The following is a 19,388-nucleotide window of genomic DNA, read 5'->3' as shown; positions in this document are numbered from 1 at the left end:
AAAGCATTCCTTTAATACCATTACTTAATGTCACTATTCCTATGACCTTGGGTTCAAGATTCTAGGACAGTCCAATAAAGGGTCTGAGGGAAGTACAGTAGTCAAGGTGATGGTGATGGTTTGATTAGCCTGACACTGCTCATTTATCTCTTTCCTCCAAACTAAAAGACAGTACTTTGCAAGTAAAGTGGAGACTGAAGTTTTTCAAGAAGACTGAAGATAAACACAGCTCCAGTTTAGCCATCATCACATGACCCAAAATTCTAGAGTGACTGTGACAATGTGGATATGTGGATATGTAGCTAGGAGGGAGGTAAGAGGAGAAGAGAATCCTTTGGATTTGAATTGTGAATTTTTTTTTTCATTCAGTAGTGCAGGTGTTCTTCTTATCCCTAAATATTGCAATCTGTGCTGATTTGTTGTCGATATGTATACACATAGATATTCAGTCAATGTATAGAGGAAAGGATTCCTAGTCTAATGACCCAAACCATATAAGCCCATTTGTGGAAGTGGAACCTAAACTATCAAGCCTCTGATGAGCCATACCAGCAAGCTGCAGTCCCCGCTTGTCAAATGAAGCTGAGTGAACTCAGCTGAAACAGCCACAACAAGGCTGGGTCCCTTGGCACCAGCTTCCTTAGCTCATGATTTGGGAAGGGTTAGGGTGGAGAGTAGAAAGGAAGATGCTTAGAGTGGTTCAAGACTATGGACTCACAGAAAATTGGAAGAGATAAGGGGTAGAGCAATAATTAACTTGAGCACAGTCTGATACAATAGCCTCTCAGATCCCACAGTTCTTTTTTCTAGTTCTTGAGCGCTCTACTGTGACTTTTCTCTACCCTTGGCAGGGCTGTTTTTTAGCAGTATCTTAAACTATCATGTAAAATCTAGGAGTATTTAGATGGAGAAATATTTTTAAAATCATGTCTTCTCACTCTTTTAAATTTCTCTCTCTTCTTCTTCATTCTATCCTGCCTAAGGATCAGCTGTTCCCCCAAATCTATGATCACTCTTCAGTCATCTCCCAGAATCTGGCTGAGACTTTTGCCCAGTAAAAAGCCTTTCCTCTGGTGGAGCTGCCAAACAATGAAGCCAGCGGAAGAGTTCCCACATCTGCAGTGCCCATCACCATAGCTGGAGGAATCCTCACATGACAGCTTTCCACTTTACCAAATACTAGGGAGTTCTCTGACAGAAGAGCTGAATTAATGTAGACTGAATGCCAAAGGATGGGGCTTTTTTTTTTTGGCCTTGTATGCTATCATCAATATCCTATCACATTCTATGTCTGTTGCCTATCAGCTCTTCTTTGGTATAAATGGACAGTAGGAACTCTTTAGCTGTTGAGTTGTAGGGAAAGAGACAAAAATAGGTGTTTTTGAGCTCAAATATCCATTTCAGAAAACTAGTTACTGAATGAGGTAGAGACAACAGCTGTCAGAAAGGGGGTTGAGACTTACACACCATGATAGTGAGGAGAAAACAAAAAACAAGTGTTTCAAACTAATGCTGCTTCCCCTCAATGTTACTAAATTAGAAAACCTACTCCACGTTTCATATCCAGCAAGCAATAATTTTTCAAAAATTAGAAGAAGTGCTTTGGAAAAGAATGAGTTCTTTCTGCTCAATGTGGCAACTCTGCTTCAAAAAAACTTCTATCACCTAAGCAGTTTAAATAATTTGGACCTCAGTCCTAGTCATATACTATTCCCTTTTAAGAAAGCAACAGGCCCTTAGTTTTGCTTGGGATGGGGTATAAACTGCTTCTGAGTGCTGCTGACAACCAAAGTGAGCTTTTATGAAACAGCATTCTGCTGTCTATTCAAATTGTACCCAGGCTTCTGGGGGGTAAACATAGTGGATATGAGAGCATGCTGAGGCTGGCCCCAAATTCTGCCCAAATCAATCACCTGGTGCTGATGGAAAGAATTGCTACTACTGATATGATGGAAACTGAGCACTCCTTCCCCCACTTCACAGTGTTCTACCCAGGAAGCAGAAATGTATTAATCTTTGTAGATGAGTGATGCAGTTTAAAATACTGCAGTGTTTGGCTGCCATCTCTCTCCCCTGGGGTCTCAAAATAACTTCACCACAAATCACTTTTGCTAAACACTCACTCAGGCATCCCTCTTCCCTGCCAGGAATATACACATATTATGTAAGTGGAAGAAGCCACCCAGCTCTGGCTAGAAGAAGGGAGGGAATATACCCAGGGGCAATGTTTTGCTGCCCTGAGACTTTGTATAGCTGGATTTTAAAGCTACCTCTGAATCCTGGCAGCTGGACCCAAATAGTAACAAGCTGCCTCAGCAAGGGAGCATCCCCCCAAGGATGTACAGGCAACAATATCAGAGAAGGTCACCCAATGCTGGGACTGCCCTAGAATCAGAACACTAGCAGTCTCTGAATGTTTATAAACACTTTTCTTCTCTAGGGTCTCTCTAGTCAGTTCCCCTCCCAATCCACTAAATAAATCATGTTAAAATTGCTAGTACCTTTTATCGTGTGTGTGTGTGTGTGTGTGTGTGTGTGTGTGTGTGTGTGTGTGTGTGTGTGTGTGTCCCCAGCCTGCCATGCCTGCTGATTTACTCATGTTTAGGTTTTGGGGTCTACATCAATGGTTCTTACACAGAGTAAACATCCAATAAACATTTGGCAAATAAATATAGTGTAAGAATCTCATGGTATGTATGTACAATGTACACTCAAACTTTTTCAACAGAGCAGTAGATAAGGCTCAACAGACTAGAGAACTTTTCCAAATAGACTCATCCTATTGGACTGAGGGATAATGGATGTGTTCAAAGACAATCAACAACAAAGCAGGTCATTTTCAGCAAGTATCTCTCTTGATTTCCTGTTTCTCAAGTACTCCAATATTAAGATACAAAGGTTTGATTTTTTGCTCCTGTAATATTTAATATGATTTCATGAAATTATAGTTAATAAAATATGGTGGATTAAGAAGCCATATCTAAAATCTGTTGATTAACACATATAAGGACGTTTATCAAATGTGCAAATAACATAAATCAGAGAGGGATAGTTTATATGCTAAATAATGATAAATAAAAAACATTTCAATAGCTAAGATAGGCAAAAAATAAGCAATAGCAGAAAAAATGTAAAGTCTTAGACAGAATTCAGAAGATTTGGTGACCTCTATAATGCACCTGAATTCTGAGTTTCTATGACAATACATATAATCTAAGGAAGAAACAGAATAAAATAAAAACATATTCATTATGCTCCTCCTAGTGTACCTCTCCTGAAAAGGATGGGAATGGCAAGTAAGATAGCCATACACATTATTCAAGCATTTCCTCAAACCTAGGGGGAACATATTAGCTCAGGGAGTTCTGGTTTTCAGTGTTTTGTTTTGTTTTGTTCTCAATGAACAAGTGTCCTTTCAAATGTCCAAATGTCCTGACTTAGCCTTGATTGGCTATGTCACAACCACACTGTGGAAGTACTTGAAATAACATATCTATATCTATATATCTATATCTATATCTATATCAAACTTGGTGTAGGTAGGATAATTCTTACTTCTTGAGCACTTCAAATTTGTCTCTAGTTTAGGATGGATTGAAGAAACATCTCCAGCCTTTAGAGGTATAGGGAGTGAATCTGAATTAAGGGGTAAACAGACTCCTGAAAGGGGAGCAGGCCTTTCTCTTCTCTAATCCTTGCACTAACTAGTTATAATGCTCTCTTTGCATTCTAAAGGCTGTCTTTCAGAGAGAACTGATGCCACAAGATTCATATATCTAAGGGTAACCTTAGAGATCGTTTAATTTTCTCATACAGATGAGGAAATTGAGGACTGAGGATAAATGAATTACCAAGGTCATTGCTAGCAGGAGCAAAGAAAGAACTTACACCCAACTCATTTCAAGTCTTGTAGTATTTCAACTATTATCATATAGAGACTTCAGCCAACAGGAAAGGTTCCAAGTTCCATTAGCAGCAATTTGTCCCCTTGAAAAATTTAAGGTATAAAAAGAGTTAATTTATTGAAATAAATAATGTTATCCTTCTTTGCCCCAAATTGTTTTTGAACAACATATAAAACAATGCATTTAAAATTACTGAATTTTGTGTTTCTTATTGAAATACTGACCTCCACTAAATACCTATTCAAATATCTCATGGTAGCATGGAGATAACTCTGAAGTGTCATAGGTCATCCTACTCTAAAATTGAGATTTGAACCCTGGACTTCAATCCCCACAAGCCCTTGCTCCACTTCCCAAAAATGCTTTGTAATCTCATGGGAATTCTGAGGTGGGCCGAGATCAAGGAAGGATTTAAGCTGGTGGCAAAGGTTTTTGGGTCTCTTCTCTCTTTTTGGACTTCCATTTTGGAGCAGACGTGGCTTTTTCCATAATGTAGGTGAGGTCTTGTCTAGGCCTCTGGCCTAGGCACTTTTTCCTTATCCTGTATTTTCTTTAATCCTTAATAAACCTCAAAAAAAATTAATACTCCTTGCAGAGAGAAACTAATTTCAGATGCCTCAGTCTCCCCTAAATTTTCATCTTTATAGTTGGTGACCACAAGTAGGAGCCAAGTTCGGGGATACTCATCTGTGAGTATCTTCAGAACTTGGCTCCTACTTGGCTTCTATAATCTGGTCCCTTCCTTTTCTGCCTTTCATAGTGTGGTACCTTTCTGAAATCCTGGCTATTGACTGGGTAAATGCATCATTGCTTAGATCATTTTAATTGGGCCCTGATTCAAGGACCTGTTGTAGATTTATTTTTCTTTTTACTTAGAATTTTTTCACATAAAACTTTGCTAGTCTATATTTTCATCCAGAGTTTTTTCTTTTTTTATTTGGATTTTTCTGATATCCTTTTAATATCTCTTGCCAATTGATTCATATACTTCATACCTCAGCCATGCATCCCTAAGTGATCCTGTATTTGTCAATCACCCTCTTAACGGGGGAATGTAAAAAAATATTATTTAAATTACAAAGTTTAAATTCCTTTTGAGAAGAATTTTAGATAAAGAAGATGCTACCTCTCTGAATCCAGAACTGAACTGTTGGAGAAGATGCTATGAAGAAGCCTCCAGACCAGCCAGCTGCACAAAAAATTGAACTTTGGGTGTGGTTGATTGAACATTTATTTGTATGTATACTTTCATGCCAAAGGGACTTCCCCCTAACTGGCTTTTTGTCAATGCGTTCAGCAATTATTGGTTTTGTTTTTTTTTTCTTATCCTCAAATTATTGTAATCTTTAAATTGATTATGTTTTTATGATCCTTTGGGGAAGGACTTCTTCCCAGAGGATCAAACGGGGGTATTGTAAAATTGAGATTTGAACTCTGGACTTCAATTCCTACAAGCCTTTGCTCCACTTCCCCAAAATGCTTTGTAATCTCACGGGAATTCTGAGGTGGGCCAAGATCGAGGAAGGATTTAAGCTGGTGGCAAAGGTTTTTGGGTCTCTTTTTGGACTTCCATTTTGGAGCAGATATAGTTCTTTCCATAATGTAGGTGAGGTCTTGTTTAGGCCTCTGGCCTAGGCATGTTTCCTTATCCTGTATTTTCTTTAATCCTTAATCCTTAATAAACCTCAAAAAAATATAATACTCCTTGCAGAGAGAAACTAATTACAGATGCCTCAGTCTCCCCTAAATTTTCATCTTTACACTACCAGGATGAAATCTCTGATGAATCAGGTCCTAAACTAGAAAAAGTACCAACTACAGGTTCAGCAATGGATTGTGCCTAACATCCCAAGATTAGCCTAGCTAAATTAGGAGATGTTATCACTATGTTATATTAGGTATGCAATGAAAATTTACTTTTTTGGTCACAGCAATTCATAAAAATGTCTTGTCCAGTCTAAATAGAAGAGAAATTCCTCCTTGACTAGGTGGTGCAAAGGGTAGAGAATCTCCCCCAATCCCCTTAAGTTAGGAAAACCCAAGTTCAAATCCAGCATCATTTACTAGCTGTATGACCTTGGGCAAGTCACTTAACTAATTAACTTTTGTTTGCTTCAGTTTCCTCAACTGCAAAATGGGGATAATATTTGTAAGGTGATTAGCATAGTTCTAGGCACTAGTAGGTGCTATATACTTACTTCTCCCCTTCCCTAGATATGGTGACACCCTCTTTGCAGATGACATTGTATTGTCTGCATGGAGCACTGAACTACTGCTAGGCCTAAATCAAGTAGATGAAGAATGCTTTTGGTCCAGACATGGACAACCTAGAGGATTTGATATTCAGTATATGTTACTTGGACAGACATACGAAATGGATAATGAAGGGAGAAGAGGCTAGTGAGCTCCAGCAGGAGTGACATAGCGAGTAGATCTGTGATACAATAATGTTTTTTTTTTTTACATTTTAAAAACAAAATTGTATTTTACTTTAAAAATGTAAAAACCATTCTTAGCTTCTTGCCCTAGAGCTGTATTTGGCTCTCCAAACCTAGTTTGCAGACCTTTGAGCAAGGGAAAATGCAAAAGTATTCTAACAAACACAACATTCTTTCTGAAATAAAGGCCTATCTATTAAAGCACTGTATTTCTCAAATGATGTTGTTAGATGATGTGTCGTGAAACGCTACAGCTGAGGCTTATGAGGAGCTCAATGGATAGGTAGGGATATGGAAGGCATAAGTAGATTGCTACACATTATAGACAAGGAATAGTGCAAGAAAAGTGGCATAAAGGAAATCTTCCAAGTCATGTATGGCTGAAGATGGTTTAGTCTTTTAGGAAGAGTAAAGGTATAATAATCAACAGGGAGCCAATGGGCTTCACTGGTATCCCTACAATGCCAAGAACTCAAGACCAGCTCTCAGCACAGCACAGTGGATATAACCTGTGAAGATTGGGTTTAGCTATCTCCTGATTGTAACAATGAAAATACTTAGCTCTTCCTTTATTGTGAAGATTAAATTATAATCCCCTTATTGTAAGATAATTCAGTATTTGAATTAGATCTACCCATTTTAACTACAAAAAGGTGTTAACTAACTACAAAAAGGTGTAAACACCTATTTCATGCATTGAGTGGGAGGTCTGTGGCCCAGGTGTGAAAGAAGGGGCAGTCTTAGAGAGGAGCGTCTGCTATGATTGGTAGACATGAAATTTTGGGGAGGTGACACAAGAGAAAAAGGCATTTAAATAGAGGAAACAAAGACTGAAGAGGACAGAAGAGTCACTTGGAGTGAAGGATCAGTCACTCTGAGCTGAAGAGAAGACAGACACTTGAGGAGAGACTGGAAGATGGACACTCGGACTTGGCTGTGGAACTGGACCCCTGGAGGAGCTCGTGCAGGAAACCTCAGACTGCTTTCCTCTTAGATGGTCACCACTGGTTAGTGAAAGGCAGACTTAGTGACCCTGCCTTTCTGGAGGTGTAAACCTCGGAGAAAGGTCCATCTTCTTGAGACTCTTCTCCCTGATTAGGACCTTAGAATTTCTACCTGGCTCAGAGGAAGCTGGAGCTCTCTCCCTTTCTACCCTTTTCTCACTTCCTTAATATCTTTTCTCTCTATTGTAAATAAACTACCATAAATTCCAATTTTATTTTAGTAATTCATTTTGGGATTTTAGAAATTAAATCCCTGGGGACCACCAATTTAAACCACCAAATTAATTATTCAGTCTAAAACAATAAAATTTAACAAACCACTGCATCAAAACAAGGGAAAGACATGACCTAGCATTGTCCAGGAGAGGAAGGAATGGGTTTGGTGAGATCTGTATCAAGGGAGGATTTACCTATATCATTATAACAGAGCTACTGCAATACAGGAGTAACCTCCTAGTAGTTTTATCTTTGTGATCCAGTTTTCTTATGTGTAAAATGGAGTTAATACTCATCAGAGCAGAAGGGAGCTGGACAATCTGATATTTAAAGTCCTTTTTAGTTTTAAAATTATATGTCTATCTTAGAGAGTCACTATTAGGTTCAACCAATAAAAATACACTAAAAGCACTTTGAAAAATAAAACATTGGCTAGGTGGTGCTATAATACAAGATCACATTGCATTAGCATTACAAGATTATTATTATTATTATTGAGAGGCTTGGGTAGCATGGTATATAGCATAAGGAGCAATGAACATGAAATTATGGCTTGGAGTCACTGGACCCCAGCATTCAAATCCCAGCTCTGCCACTTCCAATTTTTACAAACGGGGACAATCACCTCCCCTCTGTGGGCTTCAGGTCCTCTTATCTGTCCAATGACAGGGCCAAAGTAGGTGAATTACAAGATCATTCAAGCTCTAAAGCTATGATCCTATAAGCTGGCCTGATAAGTTTCTGAGGTCTGGGTTCAAGTCTCACCCATGACTCTTACTGGCTTTGTGACTGTGGACAAGACAACTTCACCTCTGTGCGTCAGGAAAGATCAAGATCATTAAATAGAAAGAAGGTGCTGATTTGCCCTTCTCAAGGAAGTTCCACACTGGGAGTTCTCTTCTAGTAAAATCTCAGATATGGTGTGAAATCTTTGTATTCTGTGTATGTGTGTGAGATATGAGATGATACACATATTGTCTTGTCGTGGTTAATCTTTCCTTTTAATGAAAGGAGTCTCAGCTCTTAAGAGGTTGCAAGGTGATGTCCACTACCTCCTAAGAGATGTTTCAGCAGACTTCTCAGTGGAAAATTTAGAAACTTTGTATACCAAGCAAATGCTTTGAGTGTGTATAAACAAAATGAAGGCAAAACTACCAACCCTCAAGAAAACTGAAAAGCACTTCACACCTATTTAACATAGCTATAAAAATAGAGAGCACTCCAGAAGATCTAGCTCTAAAACTAGATGATATGATTTTAAGCTAAATGACAGGAACAAGGCAACGTGAGGTATATGGATGATTGACAAAGATTCCACGTTGCAGAAATGAAAAAAGATTCTGGACTCTTAGGACCCAGGTGCAGGCTGCCAACAGAGATTTCTGAAGCATGAAGAACAGATAACAGCTGGGAAATTAGGTAAGTACATCTAATAACTATTATTCATGATCTATGAAGGGGCAGCATGGACAGCAACAAGTGACTATGTTCTATTTATATGGTGATTTTTGTGAAAATGAAAATAAGGTTCCTGTTAAACAGGTTTGCTTCTACATGGGTGAAATCAGATTTTCAATTTAAACTTTTTACACCCTCCTGCATGTTTCTAAAGAAGCTGAGGAGCAAAGAAGACTATGGGTATAATTCTTTGCAAGACAAACAGTATTCTTGCCCCCAAAAGACAGAAATCAGCAAGGATGCCATGACAACACTCAAAAGCAAGCTTATCAAATATAGGAGGCAGTGTAGTGTAGTTTCTAGAGAGCTAGGTTTGAAATAGGGAATATCTAAACTCAAATCTTGTTTCTAACACTTATAAGCTGAGTGACCATAGGCATGTCACCATCATTCAGCCTCAGTTTCCTCTTCTGTAAAATAAGAGTAATAACTATAATATCTGCTTCACAAGGCTTTTGTCATACTCAATGAGATAATATCTGCACATTGTGATTAATATCTTAAAGGGCTATTTAAATCTGAGCTACTATTATTACCAACATGGAGAAGATATATAGGAGCTAAGGGTCCTAACCAAAGTCACAAAATTAGGAAATGGAAAACAGGTTTAAGTACTACTTGCCCAATATACTTTCCCATATATTACTCAGCCTAAACTAAGCTGCTTTTACAACTGTTCATGTGTTTGTTAGCAAATAAAACTATAGAAAAGGAGAGGTGGATTGGATGATTTCTAAGTTTTCTTACAACTATACAATTGTACTATTTCATAAATGAGTCAGAATAACTCTTAAGAAAGTTGGCATAATTCCAGAAAACAGAGTAAAAGAGAAGATAATGAAAAGTCATCTAGTTCAGGAAAGCTCAAAATATACTGGATTACATATTTTGTAGTTTCTTGTCTTCGTGGGGGATGGCAGGCAGAATCTGGAAGCAGTATACTGATGTAAGACTAGAAAAAGTAAGAGACCAGATATAATGATTTTTTTTGTACTCTTACTCCTCTCGTAGCACTTATATGAATGGAACTTAATGTAGAAGATTTCATTTCTCTTGCTCATGAATAGACAGTTTTCACCATTAAAAAAAGTCATGGAGATGCATTAGTTTTCATGAAAAGGCAAGCAATTCATTCTGTCACATCAAGAAAAATATGCACATTTCTACAAAGAGAGGCTGTTATTCAGCCTAAATTAAGATGATTTAAAAATTCCTCATGTGTATTTTAGCAAAAATGTTTAATTTCCAGCCTGCCTGCTTACCCAGCAATCATTGGGTTTCATGACTTCATATATTTGGCCAGATGTATTCACTGTCCTAACTTCTTTTCTGCCCATTACTTTCATGAATCCAGATTCTCATACGTAGAAGATGCTCCAACTTCACACTCACTTTTTTTTTTTAATGTGACAGAGCCATATACAGAGTTAGAAACATGATGATCTAAAAAACAAGGAAATAAACAGACCCTATGTACTGTGGTAGAGACTTGAAGAGAGAGGGGTTTTGCAGGATAAGCCAAGATGCAAGAACCAAGGCTGGGGACCTGCCTGTCAATCAATAAGAAGGTTCCAAACGGAATGCTCCCAAGAGTTGGCAGTTGAGGCTAGCTGAGGACCCTTGTAGGGCTGACTTGGTTTTGGGGAGCTCTCTGACCAAGGGAGAAACCTCTGCTCTCTCTGAGATTTGACTGAGCAACAGTTGGAGGAAAGCCAGTCTGAAGGATAGACTTTTCTTGGTGGCTTTGTGAAGAAGAAAGAAGATTTTAAATGCTGTCCTCCATCCATTTCTCTCTGTTTCTCTGTCACAGTTGGTGAAAAGACTGATTATTTCCATAACCCTCCTAAATTCTTCTTGTAGTTTAGGGAAACCCTCATCCCTCTTACCTCAGTCTCCCATCCTGTTATCACAATAAACTCCCTGACTGAGAAAGTAACTGGAGTATTTTTATAGTTCACTCAGGAGGGAAGGAAGAAGCCAAAGGCTTCAAGAAGAACTGGGAGGTGAGAGAGACAGGGAGGAGAGGGTAAAGGAGGGAGGGAGAGAGGGTAGGAGATTAGGAGAAATATTGATCCACTAATCATCAGTAGGGATCAGTAGGCAAAGGCCAGAGCATTCCCCTGTGGCAATATCCCCTGTGGCTCCATATCTCTCTATGTCTGTAGTACCTCTGCCTCCATTGTAACTAGGCAATCCTCAGGGTGTGTCCCCATATTAGCAGTTCTCTCTAGTCATAAGCCAGAGCATCCAGTCATTGCAACAAGTAATATTGTCACACTGATCACCCATTTCTATTTCAATACTATGCAAGACTGTTAATGTGTACCTAGTTTTTATTTCCTCAGAATGATTTCTATAAATTATGTAAAGAGGACATTGTGATGTAAGATTATCTATAGTGTTGGGTAATTTCCATGTGATGAGAAGTAGAGTAAGGATTTCAAATGAAGCTGTAAGATTAATTTCTGCCTTCAGGTAGGTGCTGCCCTCTCCAGGGCCTTCTTTGCTTGTGTTCTTCCTCAAGCTTGTAGGTAGGTGGAAAGCTATACTCCTATTCTCTTGATTAGGAGGACTCAATGGAGAGAAACACTGGAATGATCTCATTCATTTATTGCAGTAGAGATTATAACCATGGAAGAGGGTACCTCTGTTTACTGTAAAGATGCTAGAAATGAGGGATCAGAAGGAAGCAAATGACAGTACCATAAGAAGATGAGAATGATTAGGCTATGCTTCATGTGGCAAAAGGAATGCCTAACATTTGTTTCCTTGAGATTTTCTTCCTTTCCCTCTCTTCTCCCTCAACAGCTTTTCTAGAAATGAGCACCCCCCTCCCCACACACACACACATTTGATCCTTGAAGTACACTAAATCCAGAAAATAGAATTTGGAATTTTGGATCTAGATTTAGAAGTCCTTGCTTGGCTACTTTGTGTGAGTAGTTCTGTGACCCTGGACAAGACATTTAATTTCTCTGAATCTTCTTTTTCTTATTTGAAAAATGAAAAGTTTGGACTAGACCATTTCTAAAATCCACTATAACTCTTTATCATGTGGTAATATAAAGATTTATGATTTCAGGTATGTGGATGTTCCCCTGAGCAATGGAATCTGAAAGCCCTCCATGCCATGCTTGGCTGTCTTTATAAATGGTGATAGTCAAATATTCTGTGATGCTAGATCCCAATGTTTCAGGAAGGTTTTTTTGAGAGTTGGGAGAAGAGATGAGAAAGTCTTTAGTCAGCTAGAGTAACATGATGATAAGCAAACATACAAACAGATAGACAAGTCTGTAGGTAGGTAGTGTATGTATGTAAATTGTCTTCAATATGCTTTGCAAAGAGACTTAAAATTTGAGAGCTATTGATTTCATTTTTGACTCCCCCATATCCTGAGGACCCAGGGAATATAGCACTGTCTGGGGAAGCTCAGGAGGAGATCACCCATTTACCTCTCTCAGCTGCTGTTACAGTGATTGCTAACTTTCTTGGATGGTATTAATTCAGTCAATTTAGCAATTTAAAAAAATGCCACATGAATATAGCTTCTGGTGATATATATTCATTTGTATTAATTGGATAATTTAACACTGCCTTATAACTGAAATGAAAAAGCAATCTGCAATCATGCTATGTATGTCCTCTTAAGGGTCATCCAACCCCTGAGTGAGGGTAACAAAATGTCAGGGAAGATAGTGGTTACCTTATAGAATATGAGTGGATAGGGGTGTAAGGGGTAGGGGTAGGGAGGGGTTCTTCCCCTTGAAGGGAAGCAGGAAGAATGGGTGATTTGGATGGGAGAAACTCTTGCTTGTCTCTGCAAAAACAGGCAAATATACCAGAATTGCAAAGAGGTCCTTCTGGGCCCTTGAAAAAACCTAAACTAGCATCCTCCTGGATAATGAGAGATTGCTATTTTGCAACAGCCAAATGATGAAGGGTCAAACCAGTATATAATAGAAAATAGACTGGAAGTCAGGAGCATGGATGCTCTTAGGATGACATTAATTTTCCAAACTACTTCAGATTCAACTCGCTTCCATTTTAAGGGCCTAAGTGTGTAGAGCAGAGCTGGCAGGATCATGCTGAACTCCCTTTACTGATTCTGATTACTCAGGAGATAAAGAAATGTTATGATTGCCCCATACCAAAAAGCTCAAGAAGTAAAAAAGACCTCTTTTCAATTTTCTCAGGACAACTTTACATTAGAATGCATTAAGATAAAGGGAGAAAAATAAGCCCAGCTTCAAGGTCATTTGGAATATTCCCTCCTCATTCAATGCTAGAAGCTGTAAAGGCTTCAGGGCAAGAGTTCACTTTCAGAACATGCATGAGGAGGCAGTACACCAAAATAAGAACATAAATACTAGGAACAAGCAGGTTTGTGCTGATGCATTAACACAGCTGAAGATAGAAATAAAGCAGTGCTGAGCTCACAGGGGATGGCAGAGACGAGGTGGGATCTCTGATCCTGAGAAGAGCTAGGCCCGAACCCAAGAAGAGGTGATGTAGCTTTCAGCACAGAGAGGTATTACAGAAGCAGTGGGATGTAAAGTAGCTGCCTGCAAGATTGGCATCTTACCTACTGGCCCTAGTGTTCTGTAGCCCCCTTCTTAGAGATAAGAGTAACAAGAGAAGCCAGTGGCAGAGATGAGAATCGTTAAAAAGGTGATAATGAAAGAGCAACATGACTACAGGAACTCCAAACACTTTAAAAACCTCATGATTCCTTGAAAGGCAAGGATACTCTCATTTTGCAGAGAAACAGACAAGGAAATTTAGCATGAAAAACCAATATCCAGTTATATATACACTTAACCTTTCATCATTTTTGCATCACTGGATATAGACTGACTTAATTTTTGGTCTTCTTAGCCCCTTACTCTATATTCAGGTCAACAGAATTACAGAAGGGGCATAGTTCCTGTATCACTCAAAGAACCAGAAACAAATATAATATGATTAACAGAAGCTAATCCTGTCCCAAGAGCCTCAACACAAGAGCTCTGAGAAATCCAGCAGAGATGGGCTACCTTCCACCAACATCAGCCAAGTTATACCCCATAATGCCACTGAGACAGTAAAAGGAAATAGAATAGGGAAAAAAATAGCCTTGCCAATGGCAGTGAGAAAAAACAAAAAACAACAGAAAAGCTAGAATTTAGGAGGTCACAGCCTCATCTCCATTCTGATTTACAACATCCAGCAAAGAAGAGATGTAGCAAACATGGAAAGAAGGTGATAGAAGCAGCTTTAATGTCTTCCAGGCCAGAAAGGTTGGTTCCTTAGTGGACAAGTCAACAGCAACTAGTAGTAACTTGGCTCTAGAGAGGATCATATGTACTTCCAAGCAAGAGAATTAAACAGAATGCTGAGATCCTAAGCAGCTACAGGAACTGGGGACTTTGGCAACATGCCAGACCACTGGCCTGCAGGCAAATTTGTTGTCTGCTTGCATATTTTGCCCCTTCCCTAAGGGCAAGACAGTGGCAATTGTCTAGGAGAAAAGATATCCTAGGACAGCCAGCAGACTCAAACAGCCTATGGCAAGAATCTTTCCTATGCTCAGATAGAATTCTAAATACATATTCTTTGCCTTTCTGTAATATAAATACATCATCCTCTTTATGTTTTCTTGGATCCAAACGCTGTCTATGTGGTTTGGGGTGGTCTGGTCATTTCTCTGAAGGTCAGTCTTTGCAACTTAGCTTTTAAGAAGCATAGACAACTTGGTTGAGCAAATGCAGTTGAAGGGAACTGCAATCTGATTTATTTCATTGAGGGGGAGGAGTCATCTCTGGAAAGGCCAGGAATTCAATCATAAGGATACAGATTTCAACAATAAATAATACAAGTGGGTTGATATATGTTTATCTGTGACCCCAGAAGTCTTTCCAGGGTAGAAGATCTCACAGTCTGGGAAACTTTAGCCATGAGAAAAAGACAAGCCTCTACATTACTTGCTCAGTAAAAGGGTACATATGTTCTGGAGGGGCAGTGACTATCAAGAATGGGACAAGAACCAGCCTTCAGAGCCTAACTAAAGTTCCCCTTTTCCCTTAAGGCAGGCTGGAGTGGTAAAAAGCATACTGGATTCATAATTATTTCCAGTTGGGTTCGAAGGCCTGTGTGACTTCAGGCAAGGCCCATGCCTCAGTTTCTGTTGCTTCATAAGTAAAATGAGGGGGATAATTCCCATTCTGTCCACTTCACATGAATGCTAGAAGGAAAAAATACCACTAAAGCTCATTATACACTTCTCTTTTTGACACACTCCTGGTCCAGCCAGAGTGGCTGCTGTGCTGTTCCCTGCCTCTGATCTTCTATTTGTCCATGCACAGGATGCCTCTCATGCTTGAAATGCACCCATTCTTCCCTTTCGCTCCTTAGAATGTCTAGTATCCAATGAAGTTCAATTTAAATGCCACTTCCAGTTACAGCACTCCTGCACCCTAGCTGCAAGTGCCTTCTGCAAAAAATTACCTTGTATTTACCTCGTCAATACTGGGTATTCCAATAGACTTTATCTTCCCTGACAGAATAGTCCTTTAGGTCCAGGACTCTATATTGTCAGTTCTTAGTAAGATACTTTTTCATTGATAGATAACTAGAAAGCAATTATAGCATGACTTTAATAAGCTAATATTATGGAAGCTTTCATTGATCACTATAACCTACAGTGATTGCTCAGTCATCATACCTCCCATAGCACTATCTGAAACACTCAACATACCTTTTAATTACATTATGAGGTCACAATTCCTTATTATTTTGACTATGGAAACTGTCAGAGGAGTCTGTACAGTGGAAGGAAAATGGCACCTCTATTCCAGACAGAGTAGGAACTCATTTTATGCATTCAACATGTTCCAAGACTCTTTGTACAAGTTGAAAATTGTGTTTAATTTATAGTGAACTCCATTATTTCTTATATGAACATAACTAAGCACTTTACAACTCTTCTTAGGCTTATCATATGGTGGGCGCCAGGCCCCTCTCCCCCACCAGTACACCCCCAATTCCTAGAAAGACCACAGGTCAAAGATTACATGAGGAATTCACCTTGCAGAGCTGGTAGTCGAACAAACTATCCCCTACCTCTAAGCTTTGGATGTATTTACACTAGCCTTATGACTAGGTTTCTTGAGATAACTTACCCACCTTTATGATCCCCACATCTCAAACATCACTTATGATCTCAAACATTACTAGTTTTCTCAAGATGGATAACTTATGCACCTTTAAGATCAGAATGTCATAAATAATGTATGCTTATGTTTAAGCCCTCAGACCCAAAGGTACCTATTCTGTTACCTATTCTCCCTTAATTGTTCCCCCTGTTTGTTCCCATTGTTCATGCCCCTCCCCAACTTTATTTTCCAAGTCACATAGAGCCCAGCCCTTTAGGATATAAAAATCCTGAACTTTTCTCTACTCAGGGAGGCATTTTGTCCTTCATGCTGTCTCCTGCCCTTTCAACCTAAACAAATCTCTCTGTCTTTAAGGGGTTTCCACCAGAGTCTGTCATTCTTGAAAGGGAGCCCTCCCTGGACCAAGGGTTATTCTCCAATCCCCCCACAACAATCAGAGTGACCAGCATTATTAGTCTTGTATTTTAGGTTCATTATTAATAACTAAATAGCATTAATTAAACAAAGAGAAGCAATGCTCTGATGAGGATACATGTTACAAGTGAGAACTCTGGACAGAGACTGATTCCAGAGCAAATATTTGGTGCAAAACAATGTAATGACTAAGAGTACCACTTCTCTGAGCAAGAATGAGTGTGACTGGGTCAGCTGCTTCCAGACTTTACACCATTTTGGAAAATGGCACAGATTTAGTAAACATAAAATTTTATTTTACATACTTTTTTGCATTCATTTTTTTCCAGATCTTCAATTGCATATATCTGAATTTGTATAATTCAAGTAAAATGAGGTCCTACAATACCTGTTCAATTTGAAATGAGTATCTTCACAAAGAGGTATAACTCAAAAACTCAGAAAGGTAAAGAGAGTTAGAACAGAAACCATAGCTGATGGTCTCACTCCTTCCACTCCCTCTACCCAATCAGTCTGTTTGTCTCTCCCTCTCACACACAAATTCAAGTCAGTCACCTTGATTTCTCTCATCCTCAAACCTGTGTCTGTCCTCTACTCATTCACAATGACAATGACTTAGTTCTAATCCTCATCACAAATTACCAATATTATTGTCAGAGCCTTCTAATTGTGTCTTCTTGTTTCCTGTTTTTCTTTCTTCATTCCACTCTTACCTATCCAAAATAATCTGCCTGAGGAACAGATCAGACAATATCATTTTCCCATTCAAAATATTCATTGGCTCATTACCGCCACTAGAATAAAATAGAAATTCTTCCTGGAATTTCATATTGCTCCCTTTCATGCACTTCACACTCTAGTCAAACTAGGCTAATATTTGTTTCCCAAACCTGACACTATCCCATGCACTTCCCTACTCCCAAAACATACTCTCTCATCTTTTCTATTTTTCAGAATTCTTTCCTTCCTTCAAGTTATTAGTTCAACTATCTCTATCTTTCCCTTCTCAAATATTTCTAGAGTACTCCAAGTCTCTCCTATCTATACATGCGAACTGAAGGACTATAGTCAATCCCCTCACATTACAGATGAAAAAATTCCTTAAGTGATTTGCTTAAGGTCAGATAGACATGAGGTTGGATTTGAACTCAGGTCTTCAAAGCCAATGTTCCTTCTGAAACGCCTCTCTATCTCTTCCTTTCCCTTCCCCCAAACTCTACCCAAACCCTTCTAAACAGCAGAATTGTCTGAATGTGCTTCATGCTTAGTGTATTCCATGAAAGCAGGGACTGTTTTGTTTTTTTACTGTATCCACAAGGCAAGCAGGTGCTTAATAAACATGTTTTGAATTGCTGGATTAAATAGAACTAAAAGCCATGCATCAGCACATTTTAACCCAAAAACATATAGTTTAGAAATATGGTTATGAATCTCCCTTCTCTGTCACACAGAAAGACCCTTGGACAGAAATGGTGGCACTACTGATGTCTTTAGTGCCTATTTTTTAATATACACAACTAGACTAGCTTTGATACAATAATTAGTTGAAATCCAAAGACAAGGCAATAAAGATTCCAGGATCCTGTCAGGGTGAAATAAAAAAAAAAATCCTGTATTAAGCATCTACTATATTAGTACATGCCAGGGATTTTGAATACAACGATAAAAAAAATTAATCCTTGACTTGGTAGTAACTTACATTTTATCAGGGGAAATGATATATGTATGTATAACACACACACGCACACAGGGTAAATATAAGATTATTTTAGGGGAAAGGCACCAACTTATGGAGCTGCCATATTTTTTTTTTCTTTACAAGCTGTAAACTCTCTAGAATATGCTATTTACCCATAGGCTGCAAGTCTATGTTTTGATGCTATTCCATATAAATACTTGGCTTGCCATACTTCCAGATTATTTTCCACTTTCATAGATCAATAGAAACCCATCAGTCTTGAGTAATATCTGAAGGTAACTCTGATGACAAGATGACAAGAAATTGAGGTGGAGGGAGATACATGTTATCTTAAGCCAAAGGGGCCCTTATAACAGGTATGGGAGCCAAACTCAGGTTTCCTTGGTCCCCCAAAATGAGTGATGTAGGACAAAAGCTCTAATCAAATATGTTACCACCACCTTCCCCTAAGACAAACTTAACCTGGGAGTTCCACATTATCTAAAGAGATCTTTTCCACTTTCCAATGTATCTGATTAAAGCCAGAATTCTGGCTATCACCATGAGACTAGGGATACCTGCAATATTATTGGATGGGAGGTGGATAGGGAAAGGGAAGGGAGAAGAGCTGCCCTCCCTTAGTACTGAGCCAACATGAGTTATGGGTGAATTCATCTCTCTCAAGATAAGGTACAGTCCTCTACAGGAGATGCATGTAGATATATATCAGTGCCCTAACCAACAGAAATAAATGTCATAATTCCAACCCCTGTCCATAAATACACAGTAGCAGCAGCAGGAGTGACAAACTTAAACAGCCCACTGTGCTCAGAAGAGGAAGGATTTAGTGAGCTTCGTTACTTGCTCTTATGCTGGAAAGTGCTTTTAGGAGAGAGTTAAACAGGCATATTACACAAGCTCATGGCCCCAAATAAATAAGGCATTAGAGTTACATTGCCATTGCCCACACAGAAAGGCCACAAACCTCTATTGCCAATGCACTGAAAAGGAAGACAATTCACACATTTGCATTTTTTTTGAGCCTGGGTACTTTAAGTAAAAAAGAGCTGTAGCATCAATGAGACGATTAGGTAAGAAGGGGTACTCTTTCTGAAGGAGCCAAC

General features: G+C 38.9%; 1 protein-coding gene and 1 long non-coding RNA gene across 4 annotated transcripts in view; one reads left to right on the top strand and one right to left on the bottom strand.

The window, feature by feature from the left end:
- The window catches only part of LOC103100585 (uncharacterized), a 43,580-nt gene extending 36,023 nt beyond the window's left edge, over positions 1-7,557 (top strand). For both annotated transcript variants that reach the window (XR_008912291.1, XR_473054.2), the window contains exons 3-4: positions 169-313; positions 984-7,557. This is a non-coding gene — a long non-coding RNA (uncharacterized LOC103100585). The remainder of the gene's footprint in view (positions 1-168; positions 314-983) is intronic.
- The window catches only part of SND1 (staphylococcal nuclease and tudor domain containing 1), a 547,109-nt gene that overhangs the window by 131,917 nt on the left and 395,804 nt on the right, over positions 1-19,388 (bottom strand). The window lies entirely within an intron of this gene.

Source organism: Monodelphis domestica, chromosome 5 (genome assembly GCF_027887165.1).
Source record: "Monodelphis domestica isolate mMonDom1 chromosome 5, mMonDom1.pri, whole genome shotgun sequence".
Lineage (NCBI taxonomy): Eukaryota > Metazoa > Chordata > Mammalia > Didelphimorphia > Didelphidae > Monodelphis > Monodelphis domestica.
This window is presented reverse-complemented; position numbering and strand designations above follow the sequence as displayed.